Genomic DNA, 22,958 nt, shown 5'->3' with positions numbered 1-22,958 from the left:
AAAATAACTTCTTTAAGCATTTTAATAGAGGTGTTATGATCAGCACTACTTGTTGGAATAGCTTCTACCCACTTAGTAACGTAATCAACAATAACTAAAATATGTGTATACCCATTAGAGGAAGGAAAAGGTCCAATATAATCAAAGCCCCAAACATCAAATGGTTCAATAACAAGTGAATAATTCATAGGCATTTCCCGACATCTACTAATATTACCAATTGTTTGATATTCATCACAAGACAAGACAAACTTACGAGCATCCTTGAAGAGAGTAGGCCAATAAAAACCAGATTACAGTACCTTGTGTGCAGTTCTATCTCCAGCGTGGTGTCCTCCATAGGCCTCGGAGTGGCACTTGCGTAGGATTTGTTCCTGTTCATGCTCAGGTACACACACTACTAGGGAAAACCTTATACATAGAACATTACCAGTAGCGCGGGACAAGAAGGGGCGCTACTACTAAGTATCAGTAGCGCTGGTCCCGAACAGGCGCTACTGCCAGCGACTTAGAAGTAGCGCGGCTCGGCAGGGCCACACAACTACTAAAATTCCCCGACCATTCCCACCACGCTAGGTTTAGTAGTAGCGCACCCTAACTAATTGTGCTGCTGCTGAGCCCACTTCCCCGCGCCGGCCGGCGCCCCCTCACTCGATCTCACTCAATCACACCTACACTCACTCACTCTCCTCCCTCAATCCCCTCGCTCTGGCCGCCGTACCTCGCGCGTTGTTGTCCCCCGTGCCGGTCCTCCCCTGCTGGCTTCCCTCGCCCGCGCCGGCCCTCCTCCCCCGCCGTCCGCCCTCCCACGTGCCGGCCTCCTCCCCTGCGCCGGTCGTCCTCCACCGAGAGGTACTCCTCCTCCCTCCTTCCTCCTCCTCCTCCCTAGTTTATTTTGAACCCTAGCTAGTTGAAAAATGTAGGTTAAATCTTAGAATAGTGTAGTAGGTTATGATCTTAGGTGTTTAATCTTAGAATAATGTAGTATGAACCCTAGCTTAGTTATAATCGAACCATGTTCAAAATGTAGGTTTTTAATTAGGTGTAGTTAATATAATTTAGGTATTTTAGGTGTTTAATCTTAGAATAATGTAGTATGAACCCTAGTTATGATCGAACCATGTTGAAAATGTAGGTTTTTAATTAGGTGTAGTTAATAGAATTTAGGTGTTTTAGGTGTATTTAAAAGAATTCTAGGTTGATTCGTTTTGAAGTGGACATGTCATATTTTGAACATGTCATATTTGTTGTTAATTCATTTTGAAGTGGACATAATTTTGAAGGTGTTATTCCTGTTATATGCAACTTTTTGAGTGGCCTATGCTTTGCCAGAATGTTGATTCATTCACGTTCCGACAAATTTCAGCCTCTCGATATGTCCTGCTTTTAGCAAAGGCCATGCCGATTTTTTCTAAGTGTTTATTAATTTTGTTTTCATATTTAAGAATTTTGTTCTCGATTGATGTCGATGATGCCTATCCCACATCCTCGTCGTCGACTCGGCGGAGGAGGCCTGCATGATTAGAGGGGCCATGTCCGGGACTGGGCTCCGCTGGGCTGGTACTGGGAGGTGCTACCTTCCGGGGGGCACATCTTGATGAGGAGCCAGCCCGTCGTTGATCCGAACCTTCTTTGGTGGCGGTCACGTGGGCCACTGTTGGTGCGGAGGCTTTTGTCCACCGCGGAGGTGGTACGTCACCATGTCAGCGAGGAGGACGAGCACGTCCATTGCCACATGATTGCGTAGGAGGGCAGGTTCGACAACACCTGGCAGGTTGTTCACGGATCTCACTGGAGCTATGATCCTATGATGGTTCCTTCTCTTTGGGTGTCCACCGCCGGTGCCGATACCCATCATTCGCTAGGGTTCTAGCTGTATTAGTGATGTTATATGTATGATACTATTCGAGATGTATTAGTGATAATATTCAATGATGTACGGACGCAAGAGATGATTTAGTTTTGCTTAATGAATGCATGCTAATTTGACTAATAATTTATTTTATGATTTAGTTTTGCTTATTGAATGCTCAAATTGGAGAACTACTCCTATTTTGAACGCTCAAATTGGAGAGAACTATGCAAGGTGTATGCATTTGAGCCTGGTATGCTTATCACCTTCGCTATTCGTCCTGAAGATGAAATTGAAGGTAATATCGACATCTGGGTCGATGTGCAGACGCCTCTAGTTCTACCTCTATGTGAGTTTCTCAACCATATTTATTAAGTAATTTATATTGTTTATTTAAAAATAATTGACAACTAGTTAACATCATATATGCATCTTTGAGAGCCTATAGATTTTGACCTGTGCATCCTATGGAAATGATCCTTATATGTAAAATGATCTATGTCTATATATGAATCTTTGACCAAGCATTTGCATTCACGATAGGGTTCATCTAAATGTTGTAATATTCGTTGCAAGAGTGCTTCATGCTGTTAACTGCTGAAAATTGTTATAACTTGCAATCTTGTCTTGATGGTTGCCACCAAATCAGAGCTCATATGCATATGATGTCTTCATGTGATTTGCACCTCATCATGTATCCCTCAGTGCCATGACCTTGTTTTCCGTGTTATGCATCATTAACATGTTCATATCTTGCTACCAAGTAGGCATGTTTCTGTTTCTGTTGCACTTGTCAGATTTTCACTAAGTCTGAGAATCTGCCAACAGAAAGTTGCATTTTGCAAGAATCATAGTAATTGATCTGTGCATCATATACATTTGTTCCAATGGAGGAAGGGGAAATCAGAAGAAAAAAACTAATTAAACTAGCAGTAGCGAGGGGAGTAAAGTTAGCAGCAGCGAGCCATTACCAGTAGCGCTGTTTTACATCAAAGCGCTGCAGCTATAAGCAGTGGCGTTGTTCTGCAAGGAGCGCTATAGCTAACCATGTATAGAAGTAGCGCGTGTCAACACGCGCTACTGCTACAAGTTAGATGTGGCGCCGTATCAGAAGCGCAGGCTCCTGCGCTACTCGTACACCCAAAACCCGCGCTACAGCTAGGCTTTTCCCTAGTAGTGACAACGTCTAATAACACCATCTACTCATTCTTTATAAAGATGTGGGTCATCCCAAAAGTAATGTCTTAAATCATAGAAAAAACTTTTCTTTTTGCTGGTATACGAAACTAGGTCATATAAATTTAACAACAATGTAATTAGCATAATCACCATACCATGGAGTATTACAAGAAGCATTTATGAAAGCTAATTGCTCATCAGGAAAGCTATCATTAATAGGTAGTGGGTCATCAAGAACATTTTCTAACCTAGACAAGTTGTCTGCAACGGGGTTCTCAGCTCCCTTTCTATCAATAATATGCAAATCAAATTCTTATAGCAAGAGAACCCATCTAATAAGTCTAGGTTTAGCATCTTTCTTTTCCATAAGATATTTAACAGCAGCATGATCAGTGTGAACAGTTACTTTGGAATCAACAATGTAAGATCTGAACTTATCACAAGCAAAAACAACTGCAAAAAATTCCTTTTCAGTAGTAGCACAATTTCTCTAGGCACTGTCTAGAGTTCTACTAGAATAATGAATAACATTCAATTCATTATCAACACTTTGCCCTAGAACAACACCAACAGCATAATCACTAGCATCGCACATAATTTCAAAGGGTAAATTCCAATCAGATGGCTGAACAATAGGTGCAGAAATCAAGGCCTTCTTAAGTATTTCAAATGCTTCTACCCAATCATCATCAAAAATAAAAGGAACCTATTTTTGGAAGAGATTAGTGAGAGCCCAAGAAATTTTAGAGAAGTATTTAATAAACCTCCTATAGAAACCAACATGACCAAGGAAACTTCTTACACCTTTGATATCTTTAGGACACGACATCTTTTCAATAGAATCTACTTTAGCTCTATCAACTTCAATACCTCTTTCAGAAATTTATGCCCCAAAACAATACCTTCATTAACCATAAAGTGGCACTTCTCCCAATTCAAGATAAGATTAGTTTCTTCACATCTCCTCAAAACTCGATCAAGGTTGCTTAAGCAATCATCAAAAGAAGTTCCGTAAACGGAGAAATCATCCAAACCTCAACAATCTTTTCACAAAAGTCAGAGAATATAGCAGTCATACATCTTTGAGAGGTAGCAGGTGCATTGCATAATCGAAAAGGCATAGGTCTATAAGCAAACATATCAAAAGGGCAACTAAAAGTGGTCTTTTCTTGGTCCTCTTTGGACACATGTATTTGAGAGAAACCAGAATAACACTACTAGGGAAAAGCCTAGCAGCAACACGGATTTTAGGCCTATCAGTAGCGCGGGCAGGAGCGCTACTGATAAGGCGCTACAACTAAAGCTTAGCAATAGCGTACCTAGACCCACGCTACTACTAAATTGACTTAGTATTAGTGCTTCTATAGAATAGCGCTACTGGTAATTAGTAGTAGTGCTTCTCCTTGCCTGCACTACTACTATTATTTAGTATTTTATTTCTTTTTTATTTCATGTTGTATTCATACACCTTTACACAAGTTTTCATACAACAGAAATTTAGAGATTGTTTTTACATCATAATGAGTTATTACATCACGGGGTGAAAGAATCGTGGACTAGTTTCAAGTGGGTGTCCATCCACTTGAAACTAATCCGCAGTTCTTTCACCCAATGATATAATAATATCATCATCATCATCATATCATTAACAACTTATCATCATAATACATCATTGTCATATAACACCTCCTCAAGATCAACTTAGCAAATTGGTCACTAAGCGTAATCACAAGTACTCCTCATTATCAACTCTAACACATTACCACATAATAAACATATTGTACCTCATAGGACCTACTACATTCGATTAAGACCTTCTACATTTTCTAAGGTAAAATAGCAAAAAACAAGATAGCCCTTGACTCTCCATTATGGAGAATGGAGATTAGCCTGTCTCCAATTCTTTCCTTTCACTGAATGTTACTTCCAAAAATCTCCTTGCAAATGTCCATACATTTCTTCCATTCTTTGATGAACATGTGTTCACCGGTTTTAGAAATCCGATATGCATAGGTGAGCTCCCTAGATTTACCTGACAGTATGTTCATAACTGTAAGGTGACCATTCAGATACATCAGATGAGGCACACAATCCATCAGGGGTTTCTGTTGAAAAACATAGTAATAACTTCGTAGTTAGCAATGATGTACTAGCTTTAGAAGTATGCAAAAGATGCACGGATGTCGTAATAGTAAAAAATCTTACCAGGGTATCTCCAGAGAAGTTACCGTGGTTCAACACGTGCAGAGTGGCACGTATTCACCATAATTTGGAGGAGTTCGATAATAGTTATTGTAATCCTCAAGAAGAGTACAAAATGCGATCAGATGATTTTTCTCCTTATAAGTTAATTCGGAGCCATCGGTGTAGTGGGTTTTGTCTACCATCTTCCGCACAGTCTTTGAAGAATCAAAATAAGCTGTCAATGGAAATAAGTTGTCAACTATTTTGAAATAAACAATATAAATTAGTTAATAACTATGTTTGAGAAACTCACATAGCGGTACAATCGGAAGCGTATCAACAAGGACCCAAATGTCCATATTGTCTTGCTCGATGTCAGGATCACCAAGATCCATGGTGACAATCATACCCTCATAAAAACCATACATTTTGCAAAGTGCTTCCCAATTTTGGCAACCAAAATGGGTTACGCTCTGAGCATTGCACAGATTTACTTCAAAATCCATATCATGATGGGTCCTTAGGTGTATTTTCTTTGTTTCAAAATTTTCATGGTCTTCAAAACCCATCCTCTCCAAGACATAGCGTCTTGCATGGCATGGGATAAGCTAGTCGAATTGTAAAAGATGAAAATTAGACGTTGAAATAGTTGAAGTCATGCTTAATTACGAAAAAAAACACTTGTCGTTGTTGCGTACCGTTTCAACATCGAAGGTCTCCTCGAGCTTAATGCTGAAGCGCCGATCTTCATCCAGCTCAACGAACCTGTCGCACATACCTCGATCATCGTGGCACCAGCTGCACTCCCCCGGGAGACTGTCGTCGTCCGAGTACGACATTTCCTACGTTCATAATTCAAAGATTAAACTTGTACATATTCTAGCACAAGTCATGCCAGAATTCACAGAAAAATCCAGAATGACCTTTGCTAAAAAATGACATATCGAGCGCCTGAAACTTGCCGGAATGGAAATTAATCAACACTCCGGCAAAACATAGGCCACTCAGGGGTGTAACCAAAACATGAAATAATTGCTTAAACTAAAAAATAACAACAAATATGACATGTTCAACTAGTTCTATTAATTAAACTAGTTCTTAATAAATATAAACTTACTATAAATAGAAAAAAAACTAGCTCTTTCTAAAAATAAAGTAGTTCAACTAGTTATTAGTTTACTTACTAAACTAGTTGAACTAAAACTAAACTAGTTCAACTAATACTAAACTAGTTCTATTAATTCAACTAGTTCTTACTAAATATAAACTTACTATAAATAGAAAAAAACTAGTTCTTTCTAAAAATAAAGTAGTTCAACTAGTTATTAATTTACTTACTAAACTAGTTCAACTAAAACTAAACTAGTTCAACTAAAACTAAACTAGTTCTATTAATTCAACTCGTTCCTACTAAATATAAACTTAATATAAATAGAAAGAAACTAGTACATCTACTACTACTAATTAACATCTACTACTACATCTACTACTAATTAACATCTACTACTGCTAATTATACAACTAGTTTATCATCACTACTACTAATTAATATCCACTACTACTAAAAATCATTATCTATGAACCCTAAATTAACATCTACTACTACTAAAATCATCTACTAACTAAGCAAACAGAGAGGGTGTGGGGGAGGGGTGGGGGGCTTACAGACGGAGAGACGATGGCGGGGAGGTGCTCGACGACGGAGGTAGGGGTGGTGAGGGCGGGCTTGGGATCCGGGGAGACAGCGGTGAGGCGGGGTCGGGGGAGACGGCGGCGAGGCGGGTCAAGTGAGACGGCGGCAAGGCGGGGTCGGGGGAGACGGCGGCGAGGCAGGGTCGGGGGAGACGACCACGAGGTGGGGTTGGGGGAGACGGCGGTGAGACGGCGGCGAGGCGGAGGCGACGAGGGGGAGAAGAGAGAATGGGGAATTGGAGGAGGAAGCAGAGGAGAGGGAATCAGGTCGCGCGGGGGGTTAGGTGAAAATAGCTTTAACAGTAGCTTGGTGAGGAAAAATGCGCTGCTGCTAAAATCCGTAGTAGTAGCGCCGTTTCTAGAAGGGCGCTACTACTATACCTAGCACGTCGGGACCGGTGTGGCAATTGTAGTAGTAGCGTGTTCTGTACCTGCCGCGCTACTGCTAAGGGGGTAACAGTAGCGCGGTTTAGCCAGACGCTCTACTGCTAAGTAGGAGCAGCGCCTCATTTTAACAAGCGCTACTGGTAAAATTCTGTGTATAAGGTTTTCCCTAGTAGTGTAACCATCTAGAAAGCAAAAATGTATATGTTTGGATAGTCTTTCTAGCATTTGATCAATAAAAGATAGAGGGTAATGATCTTTTCTAGTAGCTTTATATAATTTGTGGAAATCATTTACCATTCTATAACCTATAACAATTCTTTGTGGAATCAATTCATTCTTATCATTAGGAACAACAGTAATACCTCCCTTCTTAGGGACACAATGAACGGGGATTACCCACCTACTATCAGCAATAGGATAAATTATCCGTGCCTCCAGAAGCTTTAGTATTTCATTTCTTACCACTTCTTTCATCTTAGGATTTAACCGCCATTGATGATCAACAACTGATTTAGCATCAGGCTCCAAATTAATTTTGTGCTGGCACAGAGTGGGACTAATGCCCTTAAGATCATCAAGAGTATATCCAATAGCGGCACGGTGCTTCTTCAGAGTTTACAATAATTTCTTTTTCTCATGCTCTCAAAGGTTAGCACTAATAATAACAGGATATATCTTCTTTTCATCAAGATAAGCATATTTCAAGGTATCAGGTAGTTGTTTAAGCTCAAAGACGGGATCACCCTTGGGTGGAGGAGGATCCCCAAGGATTTCAACAGGCAAATTGTGTTTCAAAATAGGCCCTTGATTAAAGAATGTTTCATGTAATTCCTTTCTTTCATTCATAAACATATCATTTTCAAGGTCTAGCAAATATTATTCTAAAGGATCAGTAGGAGGCACAACAATAGATGCAAGACCAATAATTCCATTCTTACTAGGCAATTCTTTATCATGGGGTTGTCTACCAAATTTCAAGAAATTAAAATCATGAGACATATCCCCTAAACCGATAGTAACAATATCTTTCTCACAGTCTATCTTAGCATTAACAGTCTTCTAGAAAGGTCTACCACATATAGTGGGACAAAAATGATCTTGTGGGGAACCAAGAACAAGAAAATCAGTAGGGTATTTTATTTTCCTACACAAGACTTCAACATCTCTAATTATCCCAATTGGTGATATAGTATCTCTATTGGCAAGCTTAATAGTACCATCAATATCTTTTATCTCAGCAGGTGCAATATCATTCATAATTTCTTGGTATAAAGTATAAGGTATTGCACTCACACTAGCACCCACGTCACATATGCCATGATAACAATGATATCCTATTTGAACAGAAACAAAGGCATGCCAACAACATGTCTATGTTTATCTTTAGTATCAGGTTTAGCAATCCTAGCAGCTTCATCACAGAAATAAATAACATGCCCATCAATACTATCGACCAAGAGATCTTTAATCATATCAATACTAGGTTCAACTTTAATTTGTTTAGGGGGTGTAGGTGTTCTAGTATAACTCTTACGAACCACAGTTGAAGCTTTAGCATGTTCCTTTATCCTAACAGGAAAAGGTGGTTTCTCAATATAAGCAGTAGGAATAATAGGATAAACATTATAAGTAATAGTTTCTTCTTCAACATTAATAGGTTCTACTACTTTCATTTCAATGGGAGGATGATATTTAAACCACTTCTCCTTAGGGAGATCAACATGAGTCGAAAATGATTCACAGAAAGAAGCTACTATCTCATAGTCAAGTCCATATTAGTGCTAAAATCACGAAGGGCATCAATATCCATAAAATATTTAACACAATCAAACTTTAGGTTTATACCTGACTCCTTACCTTCGTCGAGTTCCCAATCTTCAGAGTTGTGTTTAATTATTTCCAATAAATCCCATTTGAGTTCAATATCATTCTTCATAAAAGAACTAGTACAAGAGTATCGAGCATGGATGGATCATTATGAGAAAGCTTAGAATATAAGTTCTGAATAATAATTTCTCTTGAAAGCTCATGACTGGGGCATGAATATAACATTGAATTAAGCCTCCTCCAAGCTTGAGTGATACTTTCTCCTTCACTAGGCCAAAAATTATATATATAATTCCAATCACCATGAACCAGATGCATAGGATAAAACTTTCATGAAATTCCAATTTCAATCGTTCATAGTTCCATGATCCAATATCATCACATAGCCTATGCCATGTCAATGCCTTTCCCACTACAAGAAATATGCTATCTTGTGACCTCCACTATTGGTCACTGAAAGGTCATAGTTTTTCATTTGCGACCTTTTTGTGACCAAAAACAGAAGGTCAAAAGCTGAGGGTCGTTAACTGACTATAGCGACCTTCTCTGTGAGAAGGTCGTGGACGTTTATGACCAAAATATTCCTACTGTGGCGTTTTGGTCACTAGCAGCCTCCCCAGTCCACGTAGGCATCCAGCATGGCAAGCTGATGTGGCACAAGATTCAGCCCGGTCCAATTCGATTTTCTACATGGGCCTAGCCCAACAATTCGGCCTTTCTATATTTTTTCATGTGAATTTTTTGTCAGCTTCATGGACCAAGCCCAACATTGCAGCCTTTTTATTTTTGGCCCATGGCCTTTTTGTCTCAACAGTTTCATTTTTTTATTTTTTTTCTAAATTGGGTTCACTAGTCAGGTGGGTCCCCCATTGTCAGGTTCTAGTACTGGGTCCTAGCCATCAGGGCAATATTCTTCATTTTTCTATTTCACGCAAATAAATACCTGGTATTTAAATTGGCACACAGAAAACACTTGAAATACTTCGAATATTATCAACCATCAAAGTGCTACATCATATAACACACATACAAATGTGATCAGCATCAAGTTTACAATCAGATAACAAGCTCCACAATAGGAGCAGTTTACATCAAGGTTAGTCAGATGAAATCCTATGCACGACTCACTAGGCGACCATAGTCGACTAGGCCACCTTCGCTACACTAGAACAACAATAGAACTATCATCATGCCTTCGGCCATGGCCCTGTTACATGAATCAGAAGAGAAGAATTAAAACACTAGAGCCAATATATTATGAACAAACATATTATATAAATATATTATGAGGTTCAAAAAAGTTTTATTGTAAACGCATAGTTCTAGTCAACAACACTAACAATTTCAGATCAGATTCTGGAACTACCACTAGGAATTCAGTAAACTAACAGTTTGAGATCCAGTTCAAATTGTTTTAGATCAGTTTCAGATCAGATTCTGGAACTACCACTAGGAATTCAGTAAACTGTATGGAGGTTCAAAATGTTTTATACTATAATAAAGAGTTTTTATTAATTAATGATATTTCTGGTTCAACAAACAGTTTAAGATCCAGTTCTACATAGGGTACTGTGTCAAGATCGCAGCTTTATGTTCATGCTTGCTAGTATGTGTCAAGAGAAACCCTGAACCTGAAAGCTCAGGCTGCTGCTTATTTTGTTACTGTGTGGTAAGTACTACTAAGATCAAAATGCATTCAAGCGAGCATAAAACCATCCCCATTTGAAGCATGTATAGTCTACAGAGATACTAACAGGTGAACAGACAACCCCTAGAAATTGGCTAACTACTTCTACTGTATAATATGCAGTCTACAGAGATACTAACTACTTCTACTGTATAATCACAGTCTGCAGTCACTAAATAAATCAAAGGTGTATGATGGAAATACAACAAAATAGTCCAGTTAAATTTGTGCTACTGCTGCTGTTATAAAACTACTGAAACTACTCATGCAACAATTTGCATGAGATACAAGTAGCACTAAGCACCAAGATTACTACACCAAGTCAAATTTAAGGTACTGAAAAATGGTGGAAGATTCATGACAAGAATAACAGTAGGAGAAGCTTCATGTGCTAAAATACTGAAGCTTCATGTGCAAACTTACTCAAGCTTTATGTGCAAAATTAACTGTAGGTGCTGAAGCTATTCCAAAATTATCAAAAAAATTAAGCTATCATCTTGCTGCAGAAATAGCCACCGTCCAGGCCCCTGTCATCCGCCAGGCTGCCGCCAAGCTCCAGCGCCTCCAGCGGTGACCACAAGGGCCTCCTGTACAACATCATGAGAACAGTCAAGCACTGCAACATCTAGGTAACAACAAAGTTCAGCACAATAAAATAGAGCAACAGATCCATGCTATCAGACTGAGAGTCTATCATACTAACAGCACATGCTATCTTCATGCCCTATCATAACAGTTCATAATAAGGATGAAATGCAAGAATACATAATATTGCAATTTATTCCGCTATAGCCTATCATGTTCAAACAGTGGCTCCCAAGAGTCCAGGTTCTTACTTCATTGATCTGATGGGAGGGTAAGATCAATGCCATGTCAGTATGTCACCTTGTCTGCTAAGCAGATATGCATCTCCCTTCAACTAGAGTGGACAAACGAACAGTGAGATGATGGCACATGGCAGTGCCAGGAGGTGCAATATTTATTGCAAATGGTGGAAATGAAAAAAATTGGCACTGCCCTATGCAAGATTAAGTAATTCTTTGACAAAACAGGTGCAGGTTGAGTAATCCTATCACAAAATAGGATTCAAATCTTCAACAGAGGCACCAGTCGCAACACTTTGAGTGTATTCATTTTGAAATTCAAAACAATATGTGAAGGCAATAACCGAAGCTGGTTAGCAAAAACACATAGATTTGGTTCCAGTTATTGAGAATAAGCTATCGGGCAGGGTACAAACACCTCTAAGAGACAAATAAATATAGGATTAACTAGAACACCTAGCTATCAGTACTAACTAGTCAACTAGCAAGAGTATCACCAAGAACCCCATCTGATTCAGCACAGCATACTGCCATTCCCAGCGACCAAACCAATTTACCAAAATGCAAAGTCTTAAACAGAAGGCAACAAATCACCTTACCGGTGGCCAGCAAGAGGGCGCCCATGAAGGCGAGCTGAGCTCTCCCGTGCGTGTGGTGGTTGGTGATGGAGGAGGTCGTCGGGTGCCTCGTGCGTCCAGGCGATGACGGCAACCTTGGTGATCCGCCATCACCAGCGTGCATGGACCTATGCCCATCAGCCGCCAGATCGAGGGCTTGACGACGACCTGCGTGAGGAAGAAAAACAAATCGGGCATGTGTGAGCAACATCCAGATCGAATCGAAAGGAGAAGAGAAGAGGGCAAGAGAAGACATTGTTGTCGAGCGCACATGACGAGGGCGCGGATCCGGAAGCAACGCGGCGGATCTGCACCCTTCCCCGCCGAGGCCCTACACGTGTGCAAAAACAACGAACACCCGTCAGCGTCCGCCACCATACCGCCGCATGCAGATTCGAGGGGCGTGAGGCGCCGCTCACCTTGGAGAAGGGCGCGGTGTAGAGGAGCGTCGCCGCGAGCGCCGCCGCCAGGGCCAGCAGTGGCAGCACCCGGCCAGTCCCAGCCGCCATTGCTCGTCGACTCCCTCTCCTCCTCTGCGTCTGCGTGCAGCGGAGAGAGTCCAGTCCCCATCCGGGCGGGGCTGGCTACGGGAAGCTGTGGCGGCGTCGATTTAGATCGGAACGAGATCTAAGGGAGGGAGAGGGCGGCGGCTGTGGGTGTGCGGAATCCGGGAGAGTGAGTGGAAGGGGAGCCGGAGGAGGTGGGGATCCGGCTCATGAAGGAGAGCGAGTGGAGGGGGACGGCAGTGTTGGGCGGAATCGATGGGGGCGGCGGCTCATGGAGGAGAGCGAGTGGAGGAGGGCGCGGCTAGGGTTTGGACGAGTGGAGAGGGAGCTGCGCTGATTCGGGAGGGGGATGAGAGGGATGAGGGGTAGAGGGGGTGGGGGAAGAGGGCTGCCGTCAGATCCGGGCCTATCCAACGGTGGTCAGGCATGATCCGCGTGAGGTGCTCGTGGACCAATCAGAATGCAATAAAGGCCTTGATGACTTTATGACCATATAAATAGGTCGTAATTGATTAAAAATAAGTTTTTTTGCAGGAGAAAAGCATTTTTCATTTTTGAGGTATAAAAGATAGTTTTGTTGTGACGAACCTACCAACTCTATGTATTTAGACCAAATTTTATCTATAATTGACCAAATGATTTTATGTAAAATGCTTTTGATCCACGAAAAAACCATTTTCCATTTTTTGAGTGCCCAAAATGAGCTTTTTTGTGAAGAACCTACCAAATATTTTTTGCAAAAAAGTACCAAATCAATTTTCTAAAATACTAGGCCATATTTAATATACAATTGATCAAATGGTTGGGTGTCAAAATTTTTGATCCACCTCTGGTGAAAAGGACAAATTCCCGCCGATTTAGCAGGAAGCAGGTCAAATTTGAACTGGAGCTGCCTCATAGTTTGCTCTTTATTTTTTCCAAAAATCATTTCTAGTTACATAAGTACCTATTTAATGAGAGAAACATCAAAAGTCTTGCAAGATTCAACCACTAGCTAGGAACGGTCATTCCCACCGTTTTGATCGCATTTTGAAACGGCATAAAAAATTCAAAAAAAATCAAAAAATTGGGAAACCTTCGCATTGTGTCATTATATGTGGCCAAGTTCCCAGGAAAAATAACAAACTTGTAATACGGCAATTATTTTAAAAAAGTGTTCTCAGAAACGAGCTATCACGTGTGGAGATCAATGGCTTTCAAGCCAAATGATCCATCTTATGGCCACATTCATGGCATAGTTTGTTCAAATGATCTCATATTGTGCACAAGGGTGCATATTGGAATGACAAACAATGTTGCTTAAGGGAGTTTCATTTTCTTTGGACGAAAAATTCATTTTCCATTTTTCCAGTGCCCGAAATGAGGTTTTTTTGTGAAGGAACTAGCATATATTTGTTGCAAAATTGTACCAAGTCAACTTTCTAAAATACTAGGCAATATTTAATATACAATTGACCAAATGGTTGGGTGTAAAATTTTTTGATCTACCTCTCGTGAAAAAGACAAATTCCCGCCGATTCAACAGGAAGCGGGTCAAATTTGAACTATAGCTACCTTGTAGTTTGCTCTTTATTTTTTCCAAAAAATCATTTCTAGGTACATAAGTATCTATTTAATCAGAGAGACACCAAAAAAATTCCAAGATTCAACCACTAGCTAGGAACGGTCGAGCCCGCCGTTTTGACCGCATTTTGAAACGGGCATAAAAAATTCAAAAAAAAATCAAAAAATTGGAAAACCTTCGCATTGTGTCATTATATGTGACCAAGTTTCCAGGGAAAATAATAAACTTGTAATACGGTAATTATTTTAAAAAAGTGTTCTCAGAAATGAGCTATCACGCGTGAAGATTCATGGCTTTCAAGCCAAATGATCAATCTTATGGCCACATTCATGGAATAGTTTGTTCAAATGATCTCATATTGTGCACAAGGGTGCATATTGGAATTCCAAACAGTGTTTCCTAAGGAAGTTTTCATTTTCTTTGCGCGGAAAATTCATTTTTCATTTTCCGAGTGCCCAAAAGGAGTTTTTTTTGTGAAGGAACTACCAAATAATTGTTGCAAAATTGCACCAAATAAATTTTATAAAATACTAGGCCATATATAATGCACAATTGACAAAATGGTTGGGTGAAAAAAGTTTTGATCTACCTCTGGTGAAAAAGACAAATTGCCGTCGATTTAGTTGGAAACGGGTCAAATTTGAACTGCACCTGCCTCATAGTTTGCTCTTTATTTTTTCCAAAAATCATTTCTAGGTACATAAGTATCTATTTAATCATAAATACATGGTTTGATGGCGAGACATTGAGGTTTGGACGGTGGCCAAGGGCCCAACTCTAGAGCGCATAAGCTCGCATGCCCGCCGCGTGGTCACCGCGTGACCGTGGCGTTGCCATGTGTTCTGGGCGGCTTAGGCATGTCTAGTGGGTTGGGCACTCCCCGGGTAGGTGCTAGGAAGAAAATCACAACATAAGATTCTCACGAGGAGACCGATCGATGCTCAAACATGAATAAGCAGCCAAGTGTTTGATTTGCGGTACGGGAAATGCACATGGCTAATGGGCGTGAGTTTTGGCTGAGGATGATCAGTTACTAAGAAGACCGTCTTCACAAATTTTCACCTCAAAAGGAGGAGCCTAGGTGGTACTTGCTTCACAAACTACCACACTGGACATAAATACGAATGTTGAAGCTGGGCTCAAAATAATGAATGGATTGAGCTGGCATTTGTTGGAGGATGGTTATTTGGGCATTGGAAAGCACTGTAGAAAATGGATACCATTTGTACATGCCAAAGTGGTACTTCCTTCACAAAGTGCTGCTCTGAACAGAATAGGAAAATGAATATTTTCTAATTATTTTTGAACTAGGCAAGGAATGTTTTTACATATTTGACGAAGATATGACCCAAAGAATTTATGAGATTTTTTGGGAATTTTGGGAATGACAGAAATATAGGTTGCTTCACAACCTAGGGCAAAAACTGCCACATGGACATGACACATAGGCAAAACTGATGAGGTGGCGCCTAGTCATCGCAACCCACCACAATCTATATAAGGTTATGACCATCTATATTGGTCGTTAACAACTAGAAATAAGGCAGCGGACTAGCGCTGTTTGCTTTGTGACCTTTTCGAGTAAGGAAATTACGACCTTTCTGACCAAAATGGTCGCAATGGTTTAGGGTTTGGAGCCCCTCGAACAACTTTTGACCAATTGGTCTGAAATGGTCATAGATCTATGACCAATTCTTCCAGGGTCACTGACAGAAGGTCACTAGTTGACATATTTCTTGTAGTGTCCCTTCAAAGATAAAGGGAAAACCTTCTTCTTCACTTCATCATCGGGCAAACCTGCAAGCTTAAATAATCCACAAACTTCATCCACATAGATTAGGTGCATATCCGAATGTAACGTTCCATCTCCTGGATAAGGATTAGCTAGCAGTTTCTCTATCATACCCGAAGGAATTTCATAATAAATATTTTCAGTAGGTGCAGTAGGTTGAGGAGCAACTCTTTGCTCTTTTGGTTGAGGTGAAGATTCCCCGAACAAGCCCCTCAAAGAACTATTTTCCATAGTAACAAGTGACAGTAAATTTCAGCACACTATATAAATGTTTCCTTACCAAATTCCACTCACCAAGGCGCTTCACTACCCGGAAACGGCGCCAGAAAAGAGTCTTGATGACCCACAATTATAGGTGAGATATCGTAGTCCTTTCGATAAGTAAGAGTGTCGAACCCAACGAGGAGCAGGGGGAATGACAAGCGGTTTTCAACAAGGTATTCTCTACAAGCACTGAAATTATCGGTGATAGATAGTTGTATGACGAGATAATTCATAACGGGCAACAAGTAACAAAAGTAAACAAGGTGCAACAAGGTAGACCAATCCTTTTTGTAGAAAAGGACAAGCATGGATGAAATCTTATATAAAGCAAAGCGCTCCCGAGGACACATGAGAATTACTGTCAAGCTAGTTTTCATCATGCTCATATGATTCGCGTTCGTTACTTTGATAATTTGATATGTGGGTGGACCAGTTCTTGGGTGCTGTCCTTACTTGGACAAGCCTCCCACTTATGATTAACCCCTCTCACAAGCATCCACAACTACAAAAAAAGAATTAAGATAAATCTAACTATAGCATGAAACATATGGATCCAGATCAGCCCCTTATGAAGCGACGCAGAAACTAGGGTTTAAGTTTCTGTCACTCTAGCAACCCATCATCTACTTATTACTTCACAATGCCTTCCCCTAGGCCCAAACAATGGTGAAGTGCATGTACTCGACGATCACATAACACCACTAGAGGAAAGACAACATACATCTCATCAAAATATCAAACGAATGCCAAATTCACATGATTAGTCATAACAAGACTTCTCTCATGTCCTCAGGAACAAACGTAACTACTCACAAAGCATATTCATGTTAATAATTAGAGGAGTATTAATTATCATTAAGGATCTGAACATATGATCTTCCACCAGATAAACCAACTAGCTTCAACTACAAGGAGTAACCAACACTAATAGCAACAATCTGAGGTCTTGAGATAGACATCGGATACAAGAGATGAACTGGGGTTTGGAGAGGAGATGGTGATGGTGAAGATGTTGATGGATATTGACCCCCTCCCAATGAGAGGATCGTTGGTGATGGCGATGGCTTTTATTTCCCCCTCCCGGAGGGATGTTCCCCGGCAGAACAGCTCTGTAGGAGCCCTAGATTGATTCTTCCCAGGTTCCGCCTCGAGACGGTGATGCTTCGTCCCGAAAGCATACTTCTTTTTTTCAGGTCAAAACACATCATATAGCAGAAGATGGGCATTGGGGGCCTGCCAGGTGGCCCGCAAGGCAGGGGGCACACCCAGGGGGTAGGGCGTGCCCCCCACCCTTGTGTATGGCTGGTGGCCCCCCTCTAGTGCTTTCTTCGCCCAATATTTTTTATTTATTTCAAAATGATTCTTTGTGAAGTTTCAGGACTTTTGTAGTTGTGAAGAATAGGTTTCTAATATTTGCTCATTTTCTAGTCCAGAATTCCAGCTGCCGACATTCTTCCTCTTCATGTAAACCTTGTAAAATAAGAGAGAAAAGGCATAAGTATTGTGCTACAATATGTAATAACAGCCCATAATGCAATAAATATCGATATAAAAGCATGATGCAAAATGAACGTATCACGGGCCTACGAGGAGATCAAAGCTCGACGCCGTGGACACGACGAGGGTGGCATCGTCGTCCTTGACAGCGAGGACGACGAGGACGCGCCCTGGTAGTCCAACCCCCCGTGCGTCGGCGAGCCTAGTCAGTGGTGCAGCAGGGACGGTGCCGGCGGGTCGCAGCAGGGCGACAGTGGCAGCGTCGACGACGACAATGGCGGCGGCGACTTCATCCGTTTCTACAGGCTCCTCGGCATGTAGGGCGGCGGCAGCGGTGTAGTAGGGCTCCGGCGGGCGGCGACAGCGGCGTAGTAGGGCTAGGCGTAGTTGTTCTCTGTTTTTTCATACAAATCTGAATGAAATTGCCGAGTTTATGCCGTGTTTGTACAAATTTGAATCAAATTGCTGAGTTTGTGCCGTGTTTGCGCCGATTTGGGGGGCGGACTGGGGCGGCGACTGGGAACACAATCGCCTCCACACCTTAATGAAACGCTCGTTCGGCCTCAGACGACGCTTTTTCGGTGCGGGGGCGAATGACTGGAGATGCTCTAAACAGCTCGATTCATTCTTGAGCAGGCCTTGTTGGGTGTTATGCGGGCAACCAATCGCATCGAAGATGACCTGAGCTAGCAGACTTTAAAGACACAGACATGGCACTCTCTAACTACCGTTGTGTGAATGCAAGTGGGGCATCTGGGCTGAACCGACTTACTACCAATTAGCACTGACCGTTTTCAGCTCTCACGGTACTGGTAATGGGTTGCTCTATAGAGCAAATTGGGCACATGTTTTCTTAACTAATTATAGTAATAAAGTTTGACCAACTGATTAATCTCTTTTCTTAAACACAAAGCTTTCTTTTTAGAACACAATACAATCGAAGTCGCTTACATATATGGATATACATTCACCCCTATGAACGCATGCACGCATAGTCTACCTCTATGAGCATCTCCGACATACTGAGTCGGCATATAATCTTTAGATTGATGAAATCGTCATGGACGCCTTCATCGTCAACAGGGACATCTCTTCCCACTGAACGCACATTGCCGGAAGGCCTGAAATAAATTCAGCAAAATGCAAGCACCAATGTTAAGTCTAGGACTTGAACTTTGATGGGCTATCAATACCACTGTCCGTCTAACCATCTAACCACAGGTTAGTAAGCTACATGATCGATCGGCAGGAGAAAACACCACGTCATCCGGCCCACCCGTGTACAGGATCTCTTCTGGACCCCTCGCCTTCTGAGCTCCTGCATGAGATGGAAGAATGGCAAAGTCTTTCTGCCCTCTTCCCTGTGCTCTCGGAGGAGGCTGACTCTGTGGTTTGGCCACTTACGGCCTCTAGGCTATTCTCGGTCAAATCGTTGTATTCTAGACTCATTGGTGGTACTACTTCGGCTCGCTTCTCTTGTATTTGGAAATCTAAGGTCCCTCCTAAGATTAAGATTTTCCTCTGGCAAGCCTTCCGAGGTCGCCTTCCTTCTGCTGATCAGATCAAAAAACGCAATGGGCCGGGCTCGGAATTCTGTAACTTGTGTGGGGCTTTGGAAAACTCTAATCACATCTTTTTCAACTGTGTTCTTGCCAAATTAGTTTGGTCTTGCGTAAGATCATGGCTTCGGGTCTCCTGGGATCCCTCCTCTTTCGCAGACACTAGAACCCTAGCCAAATCTCTGGTAGGGGTCACCAAGAGGGTATTCTGGGTTGGCTTGTGATGGGGTCATGTACCTAGGGTAGGGTCACAGACCTGATCTAAGTTCCCTGCCCAAGGACACCCTTAGACGAGGTCACCTTCCAGTCGACCAACGAGGGACTCACTCGACTGACTTGAAGGACTCGACCACGAAGACTCACTCGACCACCAGAAGGTCAAGAGGCACTCTGCACTACAACGGCCTGTAATTAAGTAGACTTTATGATAGTAAAGACACTTTATGTGGGGCGTTACCAGTAACGCCCCGGACTTAACTCACCTTAAACCTTCTCCTACGTGGGCTGGCTGGGGTCCTAGCGCACTCTATATAAGCCACCCCCCTCCACAGGTAGAGGGGTTCGGCACCTTGTAACTCATATACACATAATCCACTCGACCGCCTCTGGGCTCCGAGACGTAGGGCTTTTACTTCTTCCGAGAAGGGCCTGAACTCGTACATCCCTTGTGTTTACAACCTCTCCATAGCTAGGACCTTGCCTCTCCATACCTACCCCCCACTCTACTGTCAGGCTTAGAACCACGACAGTTGGCGCCCACCGTGGGGCAGGTGTTTTAGCAATTTTGTGGAGAAGTTGCGATTCTTCCGAGTACTTTCATCATGGTGGCTGCTGGAGTTTTGGTCAAGGGTCGAGAGATCCGTCTCGGCGCTCTCACCTTCATCGCCGATGACTCCGCCTGGCTCCAGGAGGCTCCACTCGACGTTGATGCGCTCCCCGGCCGTGGTGCGACGCATTTTCGCGCATGTGTCCGCGGCGTTCTGCTGCGGCAACCGTCGACCCCGTATCGGTCGACTCCCCCATCGGCCACCCTCCCGGTCTTCCGCCAGCGCAAGCGCTCGGGCCGGTCGAGGCTTCAGCGGTGGGTCAGGCACGCGGTGGCTCGCCAGTCGGCCACCACCCAAGTTTCGGCAATCGAGCCCGACGAATCCCTCTACGGCCTGTTCGATCTGTCGACTGGCTCCGTAGAGACTGCATCCGAGTGTGATAGCAGTGATCCAGCGGCGGAAGTCCTGATGGTCGACGGGCCCCGCAGCCCCCCTGGCTTCGCCCGTGAAGGTGGAGCAGGAGACGGAGGCGACCCCGCACGAGACCACGAAGAGTACCAGCCCGAGCCACTAGACTCTCTGCAAAGAGAGGAACTTCGCCGCAGGAACGTGGATGCCCTGCGTACTCCCATCGCAGGAGAAACCCCCGAGGCTCGCGCCTTGGAGGAGGCACGTTTGGCCAATTTGGCCGAACGCACTCGACTGGAGAATCTTCAGCGAGCACTCGACGAGCGCGCGCGGCAACGAGTTCCTGACACCAGTCGACGTCAACTCTTCCCGCCGACTCAGGTATATCGAACCCCAATCCAGAATTTAGCAGCTGCGACCCGTATAGCAGAGTCCATCCAGCCTTCTCAGTCGGAAGCTGGCAGAGGCTTGATGCAGATCAGGGATCTGCTCCAGGCAGCAGGAGATCAGAATTCGGCCGTGTCGCAGTCGCGCAACAGAATTCACAGTCGATCCGTCGCTGAGAATACGGTTCAGTCGGCTCACAGCCCCAGATCGCCTCCGCGACGTGTAGGGCGCGAGAATCGGCGAGACCAATATGGTGACCGACTCGACCGAGATGATAGGCGTCGAGTGCCCAATTCCCCTCCGAGGGGTGGGTCTTACACTCCTCGGCAGCAAGATGACAGGCGTCAGCCCAGTGCGGGGCGAAGAGTTCCAGTCGACCCCCGAGAACCAGGCTTCGACGCGCGATCCATTATCGTGCAAGGTTTGGTCGACCGGAACAGAGCCCATCGAGGTGGACTCGATAGAGATGCGCCCACAAGCAGTCGAGTGCATGTTTCTGGTCCTGAATGTTTCAGCAGAGCTATCAGAGCCGCAGTTATCCCTCCCAATTTCAGGTTGGCAACAGGAGTCAGCAAGTTCACTGGTGAGTCTAAGCCTGAAACTTGGCTCGAGGACTACCGAGTGACAGTTCAGATTGGTGGTGGAAATGACGAGGTGGCCATGAAGCATTTGCCTCTCATGCTGGAAGGTTCTGCCAGGGCATGGTTGACTCAATTACCTCCTAGCAGCATTTACACTTGGGAAGATCTGTCCCGAGTGTTCATCAGAACGTTTGAAGGAACTTGCAAGCAACCGGCTGGATTGACGGAGCTACAAGTCTGTGTGCAGAAGACCAATGAGACTCTCAGAGAGTATATTCATAGATGGATCACTTTGCACCATACTGTGGAGAATGTGTCTGATCATCAGGCAGTCGCGCCTTCAAGGATGGTGTCAAGAACAGAGAATTAAGTTTGAAGTTTGGTCGAACAGGTGACATGACCTTGAGTCGGATGATGGAGATTGCTACCAAGTACGCCAACGGCGAAGAAGAAGACTGACTCCGAAGCGGCAAACACAAGCCGAGTCAGTCGGAAAAAGGAAACACCAGTCGGAAACAGAAGCGGAAGGCTGAACCAGCAGCTCCTGGAGAGGCTCTGGCCGTGACTCAGGGAAAGTTTAAAGGGAAACCAAAAGGATCCTGGAAGCCTAAGAAGGTAAAGGATAAAGAAGGGAACGACGTAATGGATATGCCATGTCACATCCACACGAAGAAGGACGAAGAGGGGAATATCATCTACCCAAAGCACACCACTCGCCAATGTCGACTCCTGATCCAGCAGTTTCAGGGAAAACAGTCTAATAACAAGGAGAAGGAGTCGGACAAGGCCGAAGACAAGGAGGACAGTGAGGAAGGATATCCGCATATCAACTCTACTCTAATGATCTTCGCAGATGTGGAGAGCAATAGTCGATTGAAAGTAATTAACCGTGAGGTGAACATGGTTGCCCCAGCAAAAGCAAATTATCTGAAATGGTCCCAAACACCCATCACCTTCGACCAATCTGATCACCTGACTCGTATTGCCACCCCTGGGAGGCAAGCTTTGGTGGTCGATCCAGTTGTTGAAGGCACTCGACTGACAAAAGTGCTTATGGACGGTGGTAGTGGGTTGAATTTGCTGTATGCAGACACACTGAAAGGAATGGGCATTCCGATGTCCCGACTGAGCACCAGTAACATGAGCTTTCATGGAGTTATACCAGGGAAGAAAGCCGAGTCACTCGGCCAAATAGCTCTGGACGTGGTGTTTGGTGATTCGAAACATTTTCGCAAAGAAAAGTTGACGTTTGAGGTCGTGGATTTTCAGAGTGCATATCATGCCATTTTAGGGAGACCAGCTTACGCACGGTTCATGGCTCGACCATGTTACGTGTACCTCAAATTGAAGATGCCAGGCCCCAAAGGAGTGATCACTGTCACCG

This window comes from Triticum aestivum, chromosome 2B (assembly GCF_018294505.1).
Source record: "Triticum aestivum cultivar Chinese Spring chromosome 2B, IWGSC CS RefSeq v2.1, whole genome shotgun sequence".
Classification (NCBI taxonomy): Eukaryota; Viridiplantae; Streptophyta; class Magnoliopsida; order Poales; family Poaceae; genus Triticum; species Triticum aestivum.
This window is presented reverse-complemented; position numbering follows the sequence as displayed.